General features: G+C 46.5%; 1 protein-coding gene across 3 annotated transcripts in view; it reads left to right on the forward strand.

The window, feature by feature from the left end:
- The window catches only part of LARGE2 (LARGE xylosyl- and glucuronyltransferase 2), a 55,079-nt gene that overhangs the window by 23,499 nt on the left and 19,029 nt on the right, over positions 1–12,551 (forward strand). For 2 of the 3 annotated variants that reach the window (XM_063117456.1, XM_063117458.1), the window contains exon 1: positions 4,337–4,438. The exons of the other annotated variant lie outside the window; for it this stretch is intronic. The gene's annotated coding sequence lies outside the window, so the exon portion shown is untranslated. Of the gene's footprint in view, positions 1–4,336; positions 4,439–12,551 lie in introns of those variants that run through there. 3 annotated transcript variants of the gene reach the window in all.

Raw genomic sequence — 12,551 nt, forward strand, 5'->3', positions numbered from 1 at the left:
GAATTACTTCTTCACATACTTAAACTATGGAATTTACTACCCCAAGTAATTCTGCAAATTGGCCATGAATTTGGATGGCTTTAAAAGGGGTTGGATAAATACCTGGAGGAGAAGGCTATCAATAACTGCTAGTCCTGATGGCTATATGTTACCTCTAGTATCAGGACCAGTATGCCTATGTACACCAGTTGTTGGGGAACATGGGCAGGAGGGTGCTGTTGCACTCGTGACTTGCTTGTGGGTTTCCCTTGAGCAGCTGGCTGGCCACTGTGTGAAGAGAATGCTGGACTATATGGTCCTTGGTCTGATCCAGCAGGGCTCCTCTTAGGTGTCTTCTGGTCAACCCTCTTGATCAGTGGGGGGCGGGGGGTGGGTGGGCGATGAAGGGACTGGGGAGCAACTGCACCGGGGCTGTGTACTACTGCCTGCAAGTTGAGGACCTGGCACCTGTACGCATTGACAGGAATAGTTCTGCTATTTTAACCTAAGATTAAATACTCAAAATGTGTGGATTTTATTACTTTTATAGATGGCGCTTTACAAAGACAGACCCCATGAAAACAAAGGTTGTGTCACAAATATACAGAAAAAGGAAGAGGAGCTAATGGCTAATAATAATAATAATAATAATAATAATAATAATAATAATTTCTTACCTGCCTCTCCATTTTGATCAAGGCAAACAGTAAATATAAAAGAAGAACCTAGTTTCCACATTTCATGATGTAGACTTGAACTGCAAAAATAAACATTGCCCCCCCCGCAGCCCCATGACTCAATAAGCAATAAAATAATCCAATTTTTGACACTTGCAGCTGTGTGAAGAATGCCTGCATTTGGTTTTGTCTATGGAGTACAAGTACTGTCATTAAAGGAATTTGAACCACAACTTAGTAGCACAGTCCTATAAAGAGTTGGGCATACCTAAACCCACTGGTTCAAGGAACGTAGCTATGCTAATTCTGCATAGGATCAAATTGTAGATGGAAGGAAGAAGGATTGCAGGAGTGGGTGGGTGGGTGGTATTAAAGGCTTCTGCAATTTCTTTGGGAGAGCATAAATTATTCCAGCACATGTTACCTATCCCTTACCACCTAACCTCCTAAATCAGGAGTGGGAAATGTGTTGGACTGCAGAAGTGGTTGGACTCATCCCTCACTATGGGCTATGATGGCTAGGATTTTTGGGAGTTGTGATCCAGCAACATCTGTAGGGCCACACGCTCCTTCCCCACCCTTGGTAAACTTCATCATAGAGTTGGAAGGGGTCTAATATAATCTTAAGGAGAAATGGAGGTGGATTTCTAAAAAAAAGTTTATCAGAAAGCTGCCAAAGAGCAGAAAGCTCTTTGGCTGTATTCCACAAGGATATATAAAACACATAAAGTGAGAGGCTGTTAGCTATAGGGCAGCAAAACAATAAGCTGTGAATGGTCTTATCTACATCCTTCTAATGGTAAGATGGTAACAAAGAATGTCATTATTAGGAAACCCCTCATCTTGCTGCTCCCAATGTTTGTCTAAGGCAAGCAAGAAGCTGCTAAGAGAGGATAGATCACAGCCAGGAAAAGCAAAAGGAGCCAATTATATTGTGAAGGAGGATTTTTTCTTGGGACTGAAGGTGGAGGGTTGGAGAACCTCAAACGCACACACACCCTTTATCTGGTCCCTTCTATTTCCTCCTCTTTCTGTTGGTCCCTGAGATCAGCTTGAGAGGCCCTTCTCTGCATGCCCCTCCCCCAAATAAAGCTTGGGAAGTGTCAGTAGGGGAAAGGGCCTTTTCTGTGGGAGAATCATAGAATAGTAGAGTTGGAAGGGGCCTATAAGACCATCAACCCCCTGCTGAATGCAGGAATCCACCTTAAAAGCATACCTGAAAGATGGCTGTCCAGGTGCATATGTATGGAACACTCTCCTCAAAAAAGCTTGTCTGGCACCAACACAGTCCACCTTTTTGTTGCCAGGCAAAAATATACTTATTTCCCAGGCATTTGGACAGTTTGTTGTTTATTCGTTCAGTCGTTGACTTCATGGACCAGCCCACGCCAGAGCTTTCTGTCGGCCATTGCCACCCCTAGCTCCCCCAAGGTCAAGTCTGTCACCTCCAGAATATCATCCATCCATTGTGGGTTACTTTTGTGATGTTAATTCTAGACTGTGAGCCCCCTGGTGTGTGTGGGAAGGTAGGTTTTGTCTATTTGTGGAGGAACACTTCTCATTTTGTTTTTAGCTTATGTTTCTGTGGTATTAATTTCCATTCATATTATGCTGGTTATGGTTTATATTGACTCTATTTTTGTTACATTAATCATAGACTTCTGCACTCTGGGTGTAAGTGGTTTCTAGAATGGTTTTTGTGGAAGGCAGCAATGCATAAATTTAATAAAGCATCATCTTAATACTACTATGACTGTACTGCAAGCAGCGACTGAGTTTCCACCATCTTGTTTTACTGCGTGTGTAGACCAGGCCTAAGTTCTACTGTTTTCAATGGGGTGGGGGGGCACAATGCTCCCAGGTAAAATGAGCGGAAGAGAGCTTCATGTCCCGCGGTGATTTTGCAAAGGAGCACTTGGGAAGGAGTGGATTCTGTACCACGAATATGCCATCTCCTTTAGAGCCGTTAAAGGAGGAGCTGCATAGCAAACGGACTGAAACTCCCAGGGGCTGCCTGCATTGTTGCAGTTTTGGAATAGAAATAAACGGTCGCCTTGGGGCAGGCATTTCTGCGTCTCGCCGCGCGTGCACAGGCCCAGCCTACCGCTCAGGGGTATCCTGGGAGTGCTCTGAGCAGGCGTGCCTACACTTGCTGTACCGGGGCGGGAAGAGAGGAGAGGAGGCTGGTCTTTCTCTCCCCACCTCCACCCCCAGCAATATATTATTTGCGGGCGCTGCTAGCTTCTTCGTGGATCCTAGAAAGACTCTTTCCCTGTGCCTCGGGGGCCAGGAGCAGGGGAGTAGTTGCAGGTACAGGCAGCCTCCACATAGTTGGCATTCCAACAGGCTCATCACGTCCACCCGCCTAGCTTCACGCCCCCCACCCGCCCCAGGTCCTCAGCACCCGCACCGTGTTGCTGTGTGTAGCCCTCTCGGCTGGAGATGTAGATCCTTAACGTGTTTCCATCTTTAGTCGCGCGGATTTCCTCCGTATCTTTCCGAGTGCCTCCAGGCCCTTTTATTTTCAAGGAGGGGAGATCTCGGGCCTCCCTGATAATTTTGGGAAAGGCTCAGCAGCAACCCCGCTTTGTGGCATTCTTGAGATATCTCTTCCTTGTCCTCTTTTGCATGGTCGCTATCATGCACACGAGCTTACACTTCTATGCGCGCAGTGAGCATGCTCGAACAGCCAGTCGCTGTGGCTCACCATCTTTACTCAAAAGTGTAAATCCCGTTGAGCTGGGTGGAGCTTACTTCTGAGTAAACTTGATGCATGCGATTGGTGTACTAATCACCGTAATTGTAAATACAAGAAGTTGCACAGCTAGGGCTGGACCTTGGGGCCTGTAAAGCACCACCCAGGGCCCGGCAGGTGCAGAAGCAAACTCCATTGTATTCCTGTAGTCATGATGATACTATGATTTAAGTGAGATTAACATGTAAAGTTGCACATGCTGAAAGTATTTCTTTTTTTAATCAGTGTTGGCAAACAGTTTTGTGTGGCTGTTCGAACATATCAGGGATGTAGAAGCAGTTGTAAAACATGGAATGGCAGTGGGGGAGGGGAGAGAGAAATGTTAGTTGCCTGCTTACAGATGGCCACCTCAAGCGGGCTGCATATAAGACCATTGAGCCCAGCGTCCAAAATTACTTAGCTGCACCACTGGTCACAAGAAGGCATATGTTTAATTCTAAAGGGCATAAGAGGGACCTGGATGGTCTAGGGTATGTGAGTGGGATCGTATCCCCAGCGTAAATATGGAATGAAATAACCCCCCCAAAGTCGAGCTCGACTCAAGAGGCTGATGGTAAAGGCGCTCTCTTTCCCCCCCTTCCCCCCTCCATGAAGGGCGAGGAGGGGGTGCATCGTGCAATTAACAGAAGTCCACTTCAGGGCGCCGCTCCCAGGAGTCCTGAGCTAGGGGTCAAATCCGCTGCTTGCCTAATTAATTGCCGCCACGATCTCTTCCTGGCCCCCAGAGTGCTGTGGTCACCCCCGCCGCGTCCCACTGCGCACGTAGGCAGCGGTGGCCTCCCTTTTCCCAAGCCCTCATGGCGCGCCCGCCTTTGGCCGGGGAAGGGGGGAGCCGCTCTTGCATAAACTCACGGCAGGGGAGGCAGGCTCGGGTCAGCCGAATCAAGGTAGCGGAGGAGGGAGCAAGGGAGGGCTGCGCCGGGGGGCGGAGCGGAGCAGGCAGATTCCCTTTGGACTGGCCGACTCCGCTCCGGCTCAGCGCTTACTACGCTGGGAAAGAAAGTGCGCTTAACCTTTTCATGTGCGGGTGAGTAAGGGGCGCTTTGTTCTCCTTCCGGAGGAGAAGAGGAGGGATCGGGGGCGCAAAATACACAAGAGAACAGGGCCTGATGGATCCCAACTGGAGGGGTGGGTGCGAGGGGAGCGCAGGCAGCTCGCGGCGAGAGGGCGAAAGGCAGGTAAGGCCACCTGAGTTGCTCTGCAGCAGGTGGGGGGAGGCCAGCCGGCCAGATGGGGAGACTTTGTGGACTCGGCTCGTCCCGCCCAAGTTTCCCCCACTGTTTAGAGGTTGCGGTGGCGTGCTTGCTTGCTGTTCTCGTCCGGATCTCGGGCATGGACGGCATTGCCCGGTGGACCCGGAGGGCACAGTCAGAACCACGTTTGGCGGGGGCGGGGCATGCTTAGGGACAAGGAGGGTCGCTGGCTACAAGCACACCTTTATGTCCAGCCCTGCGACACCGCTGCGGCCAAGGGCTGACTCCTTTCTAGGTCGATCGCGACTTCCTTTTACTTTTCTTTGGTCTTTCGTTCGAAGCCAAGGAATAGTTTGTCCCGCTTTGAACAGCTGTTTAGCAGCCCGTGAAGGACACGTAGCCACATGGCTTTGGGGGCGACCTACCGGGAGGCTTTTGATGTTGGGGGCAGAGCGAGCAAATGGCATTCTTCGCTTTCCTAAACCAAGGTTAGGGCTTTTTGAACAGGACTGAACGGAATGGACCCACCAGCAGGGCTATAAGCCTCCTGGGGACCTTAGCATTTGGGTACCTAAGAGAGACCAGCTCCATTTGGCTCCTCTCTCTCAGCTGTTTCCATTGGAGCAAGTCACTGACAACTTCTTTTCCAGAGTGGTAGCCCTGTTAGTTATTATTATTATTATTATGCAAAAACAACAAAGAATTTTGTTGCAACTTAAAGGCTTAAGATATTTATTCTGGCACAAGCTTTCATGGACATATCGGATGCATCTGATGAGGTGTACGGTGTCACAAAAACTTATCCTAGAATAAATGTTTCATTTTTAAGGTGCTGCAAGACTCTTTGTTATGTGAAGTTTGTAACTTTTAAGAATTGGGTGTCTGGATGTGTTCTTGGCTTCCTTCCCTATTCCATTTTCCAGAGCCTTTTAGTTTGTTGTAAGTTTATTAGGTAAGCTTCTCGGGTGCCTTTTCAGATGAAGAGTGGGGTAAAATGCTCTAAATAAAATTCTGACTTTGGGACCTGGGAGCTTGGAAAAACATGATGGTGGTACATAGGAAACTGCCTTATACTGAGTCAGAAAATCAGTCCATCTAGCCTAGTATTGTTGACACTGACTGGCAGCAGCTCTCTGGGGTTTTAGGCAGGTGTTTTTCCAGTCCTACCTGGGGATTGAAGTTGAGACCTTCTACATGAGATATGGTCCTTCCTAGGAATTAAAATATTTTTCACTGTCACATGTATGTGATGACTCAGTAACTCTTGGTGGTGCAAACCAGTGTTCCCAAGAATATACAATCCTCCCTAATGCTGTTTTCTCTCAGTTGAGATTTGACTGTGTAGACAGGCAAAAGGTGCGGCCTGTGAGTCTTCTTGTAGAATCATAGAATTGGAAGGGGCCTATAAGGCCATTGAGTCCAACCCGCTGCTCAATGTGTTGCTGTCGGAGCCGTTGCATCTAGTTCACACAATGATTTTATTGGAAAGATTAAGAAAGCAGGATTTCAGCTGCTCATGGTGCCGCTAGGGATGGGAATCTCTTGGTAACACTCCAGACTTGGTGGGGAAAACCAGGATGGCACAAGTGTGGCTTGATGTAGATCCAGGCAGCCTCTCTGAACTGCTCCTCCTTGTTCTTCACGTTTTTAGGATGCAGGAATATCAGTGGCCTCTGCATCTGGGCATTGCAAGGGGGACTACTACAGGAAAGGGTTGCAGTTGTCTCAGTGAATCAATCACCTGCTGTGTGATGGGCTTCATTCTTTGTTTGAGCAGCAGCTCTGCATGTTCCTTATTGAGGCATCATGACAAAGAATGTGGGAAGTGGTTCCTTGCCTAGAAACCATGCACCATTTTTTCTCTCCTCTCTCTCCCCCCTCCCCTCCCCCCTCCACCAGCTGGAGGCTCAGGGAAAGTTCTGCACATCAATAAAGTCAAGGGCTCTGAATGGAAAGAGAGGTTTGGTGATCCAGGCCTCTGTAGTCAGATGACTAACGGGGGAGGCTGCTGCATAGCCTCCAGCTGTTATGCTGATCTCAGGCATGGACCCAGGGCCCTATCACTTGTCCATGAGTTACATAGATGGATAAATGTGACCCCTTAGGTGATTTTGCCTTTCATGCATAGGCAAGTAAACTGTCCCATCATGGGCATAGTGCAGAGATGAGGGTTCTCTGCCCTCCTATTCCAAGAGGTTCATGTTATAAATAAAAGGAACATATGTGTGTTTTGTTCATGGTTGCATGTCCCGCTAATGTTCATTTGATGTGCACAGTGGTGGCCTTCTGGGTATGGTGCTATCGTGAGCAAGATGATTCTTTTGCGTGGGATCACTGTGCACTGAAGGACTGGTGAGGGAGAGAAGGCAAGATCCAAATGCTCTTTGCTGCTCTTACCTAGAGTGTCAGGCTGGGAGGCAGTGATCAAAGCCCTAGCACAGAGAGCAATTGGCATTGCCTTTCTGCTGAACCAGAGTTGTAGGATTGGAACAAAGGGACTTCACCAGCATGCCCATAACCATCCTGGGAATCAGGTCTTCAGGGGACCTCAACGCTTCCAATTTGTGTCCATCCCACATTCCCCCACAGTATGGAATTAATATTTGCTGCGTGAAGTGGAGATATGAGAGACACCTCCCACTTGCCTTGGAAGACAGGACATGCTGTGTAAACTAGTACGGTTGGAAAGGTCCACCCTGATCCTGCGAGTTTACAATCAGTATCGAATTGGAATTACTCATACTGGTTGGTTGCATTCCTTCAGTTACAGCGTAATCCCTCTTGCTTTAGCGGAGTTATCGTTAATGGTATGTGGATGTGTTTACACAATCAAATGTCACTGTTATGCCTACTCGCAGACAGAATCTCAAGCCTTATTTTAAAGGCAGAGTCTCTTTTCCATTTTCCCCATTAGAGTGACCAGCTTTATATTAAACTATTTCCTATTCTATATTTTAAATATGTAGCGCATCCTGTCCAAAGGGTTTGGATGGGTAATATCTGGTATTATTTCTGTCCCCAAAGTTGTTGCTATCTAGTTGCATAGGGGCACAAAATGGGGAAAATGCAGGGCAAGATGGGAGTTTTTTTAAAAAAAATTACTAGAGTTCATTATGGAGGTTTGCAATCTGCTTACATTCAGGGCCCGCACTACACTATGTCTGCATGTTGCCAGAGTAGATTGGTCGCAGTATGCAGTTCTGTCTTTCAGAGGGATTTGTCCATTATTACTGAACTTCTCACTGAGTCTGGAGAGGCCTTGGGATATGGCATAAGCTGGCCTTTCCATTCCCCATCCCCCATTCCTGCTCATGGGAATATACCCCCTTTACCTCCTCTCTGAGGCCGCTTTTGCGATCTCAGAGAGGCAGCTGGCACAGTTTTCTCTGGGCTGACTGCAAGGGGGTGAGTGCAGGGAGCTCGGATTCTTGGGTCCAAGGTCAGAGTGTTGTCTCCAACCTCAGATCCAGGAATCCAAAATATTCTTTGGTCCCAAAGACTCTGTCCAGGAGCCATAGGATTGCTCCCAAAGTCTCTGGCATTTCATATTTTGCACATGTACAAGTAAAGCAACAAATGAAACACAGATCCCAGTTCACATGACATGCTGGGCTCACCATAGGTTATTTAACCCACGATGAGCCAGAGTGTGTGCGGTGCCATTTTGAATTTGCAGCCTTGGATGGTGTTATCCTGTGTCATCCCAAACTGGCCTTCAGGGGTTATGCGAGGGTTAAATAACCCTCACTGAACTCTACAAGAAACCAATTAACACTTGCATACCTCATGATGGCTGGGTTTGGATGACATGCCACAACACCCTTGGGGGTTGCATATTTAAAATGGTGCCCAGCACATGCTGCAGCTTATCATGGATAAATAACCCATGAGCCTGATGTGTTGTGCAAACCGGGCCACAGTGTTAATGGGGTAGGCGGTGCACAGATGTTGATGCCTCTAACACTCTGGTGGGCAAGGAAATGAGGAAGACCAGGGAGCAGCAGTCATTAATGTGTTTTCCGCTTGGTTTAGCCAATGACCCTTCAGCCGAAATGGAGCCTCTGCCTGGCTGGTAATTGCCTCATGGGTCTCTGAGGAATGCAGCAGGCACACAGGGGACTGGAAGGCTTAAGGATTAGTTTTGTGAGCGGTGGGATGCTAAGCTGGAAAAATCACATGAGAAACTTACTTTCCTCCAGTACAGTCACTGAAGAAAGGGCTCAGAAGCAGCCACTAATGGGCATGAGAAAAGTTGCCTCCAGGTCTAGATTGCTGAATTTCTGTGTTGCGATTTAGTTTGGCCACTTCTGACATATTTCCCCCTCTATGTACACCCAAATTCTTATTTTTGAATGACTGCATACTCTTAATTCCACAGAATTATCTATTGTGCCCACAGTTGGGCTGTTGATGGACCTAAATGGCGTTTAGTTTATTGGTCAAATAGCAGGTGATCAGTTGATGAAAACCTCAATCTAGAGCCTTTAATGAGACAATGAAGGAAGTGTAAGGTAATTATTAGATGACAAATTACCTTACACTTCCTTCCTTGCCAATGTTGAGAGCTAGGAGTGTTGTAGACCAAAACATCTGGAGGGCCACAAGTTGCCCACACCTGCTTTAGACAGCTTGCGAATTAAAACCAGCAGCCCAGATCCATGGCAGCTGATCACACTCCGACAGTTTTGCTAGTGGCTTTGTTCTTCCACAAATTAACATAGGGAACAACCCACTGGAATGTTTCCTTTACAAGCCCCATTTTATATGGAGTTCATTTCAATGGGGCTTTTGGGTTAGAGGAATTGTCTGTATCCCACTCTTAACATTCCTTAATGCTATTCCAAATCCTCCACCTGAGGCAATTGCCTCGCCTTGCATCACAGTGATAAATTATTTATTTAATTAAAGTGTTTTTAACCTAGGGTGACCATATGAAAAGGAGGACAGGACTCCTGTATCTTTAACCGTTGTATTGAAAAGGGAATTTCAGCAGATGTCATGCATGTATGCATGTAGCACGTGGTGAAATTCTTTCTTCATCACAACAGTTAAAGCTGCAGGAGCCCTGCCCTCTTGACCAGATACAAAAGATACACCTGCTGAAATTCCCTTTTCTATGCAACTGTTCAAGATACAGGAGCCTTGTCCTCCTTTTCCTCTGGTCACCCTATTTTAACCAGCTCTTCAGTTGAAAAAGCTTCTAGTGTGGCATTGAAAAGGGGATGGGGAAGGAGGACGGAAGGAACAAACTTGGGCATCAGTTCTGAAACTTACCCTTCTTATGGAAACAAAGTTTGATAGCCTGATGGAACGTTTGCTGCTAGTTCACAGTTAAGGGAGAGGCAAAGGCAAATGGTCTCTTTCAGAAAAGCGGATGGAATAGCCCTGCGTCCCTTCTCTTCTTGCTGCTGCAGCCTAGTTAGTTGGTCTCATGTTATGCTTCTAATGCCACTTCCTTGGTGGGGAAGTCAGGGGAGTGCCAAGTCAGGGGGGGGGGAAACCTTTTTCCTATGAAGTGCTGTTGACCCACACACTAAGTTTAATCTGTGTGATGGTGGAGGCCAACCTAGAGAAAAACATTGGTTGACTTTGCAGCATTGCAAGATTGTGTAGCGCCTTCTCTCTGGTCCCATTCAGAAGACACTTTTAACCACAGCGAATAAGGCTTTTGGCTTAGTCACCATGGTTAAAGCCATGGTTTAAGGTGTCTTCTGAACACAGCCCGGCTTTCTGACTTAACCACCAGCTTTCTGACTTAAGCCCTCATACAACAGATGCTATGGACCTTGATGCTTTAGTTAGTCAATGGAAGCAAAATTTAATGGATGAGGGTGATTTTTAATTATGGAGCTGCGAGTTAAGATTACGGTATTTGGGTGGCCGGAGTGAGGGGAGGTATTTTAATCCTTTTTAAGTTGGCTGGATCATACACCACATTTTGAGAAGGCCAGATTCTGCAGCATTCAGGGTTATTGTGCAGGAACTGTGAGGCTCTAACCTGCTAGCGATGAGTCTTCTCTGCTTTCCGTAGAATATTTATTTATATTTCCACCCTTCATCTAATTCTCATGGTGGCTTACTTGGTAAAGGAATTTAAAAAACAGTTAAATATATAAAATAAAAATGCAAATTCACATCAAAATATATAAAAGCAGCATAAAATGACAGGGGCAGAGATAAAAATCAGCCGTGAAGCTTAAACAAATTAAAATGTGTTGCCTACTTTGTAGGCATCACCCTATTATTTTCTCTTATTTTTCCAATCTTGTTTTGCATTCACTTTGTTGAATTTATAATATATGTTAATTTTGCTTTAGAAAACTTAAATATGGTAGTACGTTGAAATAAGTCTAAATATGGCTTCTGTGTATGGATTCTGCAGACTGCCTAACATAGCAGTTGAGGTAGACTCATGACCTGCTGATTCAGGATGCTTGCAGTTGAGTTGCTAGCATCACTGTTCATTCTCTGTAACGTGGCAGGAAGCAAAAGTTCACTCAAACTGGGAACCGTGGAGCATGGCTAGACCTAGTGCCAAGCCCACTCCTGACACCACACAGATGCCAGCACATCAAATGTATCAGGAGTTGTGCCAGGCTGAGGTTCAGATGTCATAGGAACATAGGAAGCTGCCTTCAACTGAGGCCTAATCTATACCAAGCAGGATATTGCACTATGAAAGTGGTATATAAAAGCAGGAGCCACGCTATTGCATTATAGTGGTATTGAAGTGCACTGACAACTGTTGGGGCCCATTGACACCAGATAACGCTTTCATACCACTATATCCTGCTTGGTGTGGCTCCTGCCTTTTATTTAGCGCTTTCATACTGCTTTCATAGTGCAATATGCTGCTTGGTGTAGATTAGGTCCGAGTCAGACCTTTGGCCCATCAAGCCCAGTATTGTTGACACTGACTGGCAGCAGCTGTCCATGGTTTCAGGCAGGATTCTTTCCTAGTCCTACCTGGAGAAACGGGATGGAACATGGGACTTTCTGGATGCAAAGAAGGTTCTCTTCCGCTGAGCTATGGCCCCACCCCTTGGCTCATGGCGAAGTTACGATTTAGCATTTGTCTGAAGAAGGAAGTACATCCAATTCAATGATGACTACAAGATTCAGGTGTACGTTTGGGCACATTTGGAGTGAAAGCAGCCTAGGCCATTTTTATTTGTTGAGACTCAGCCATTTAAATGCCACTACTGGTATCTTCCCCGCCCCACCCCACTGATTCAAGCAGTGGAACAAAGACTGATATGAACTCTGCACTCTTTTGATTTTGAGTGTCCTTTCATCTGAATCATAGTTCTGGGGCATCCATTCCCTCTGACAGAGTGTCCATTTGGCGTTCTTGGTTCAGTGCTAGAGAACAAAACTAGGAGCACAGAAAGTGTCCGGGAGAACATGCCAGCCTGGGACATTCACAGAGTCATTGTACAAAGCTAAATACCGTATTTGCCCAGGCAGCCACGTGGGCGAGAACATGATGAGGGCAAGCAGCGTCCACCCTGTTTATGTACTAAAAATGGGTTTCTGAACCCTAAAACTACAGCTATCAGGATGTTTGTTTTTAATATTTTTATACTGACTTTCCACAGAAGCCACCCAGGTGGTGTACAACAAATCAAAATAAAACAACACCACCACCAAAACATAGCAGTCAGCAATAGAACCATGCTAAAACATCAAGACAATATTTGAGTCACTAAGGGGGCAATCCTATGCTTGTTTAGACTGAGAAAAGTCCGACAACTCCCAGCATGCTAAACATGTATAGGATGGTAGCCTAAAACCAGTTTCAAACACAGTCTTATGGGAATGACACTTTGTAGATAGAAGGTTCCAATCTTGGAGCCCTTCGTCTATCCTTGGCGGGAGAAACGACGGAGGTGTTTTGGACCCCTGTTCCATCTCGGTGCTATTTTTAGTCAGAAAGGCCTCTCAGGC

The sequence above is a fragment of the Elgaria multicarinata genome, chromosome 2 (assembly GCF_023053635.1).
Source record: "Elgaria multicarinata webbii isolate HBS135686 ecotype San Diego chromosome 2, rElgMul1.1.pri, whole genome shotgun sequence".
Classification (NCBI taxonomy): Eukaryota; Metazoa; Chordata; class Lepidosauria; order Squamata; family Anguidae; genus Elgaria; species Elgaria multicarinata.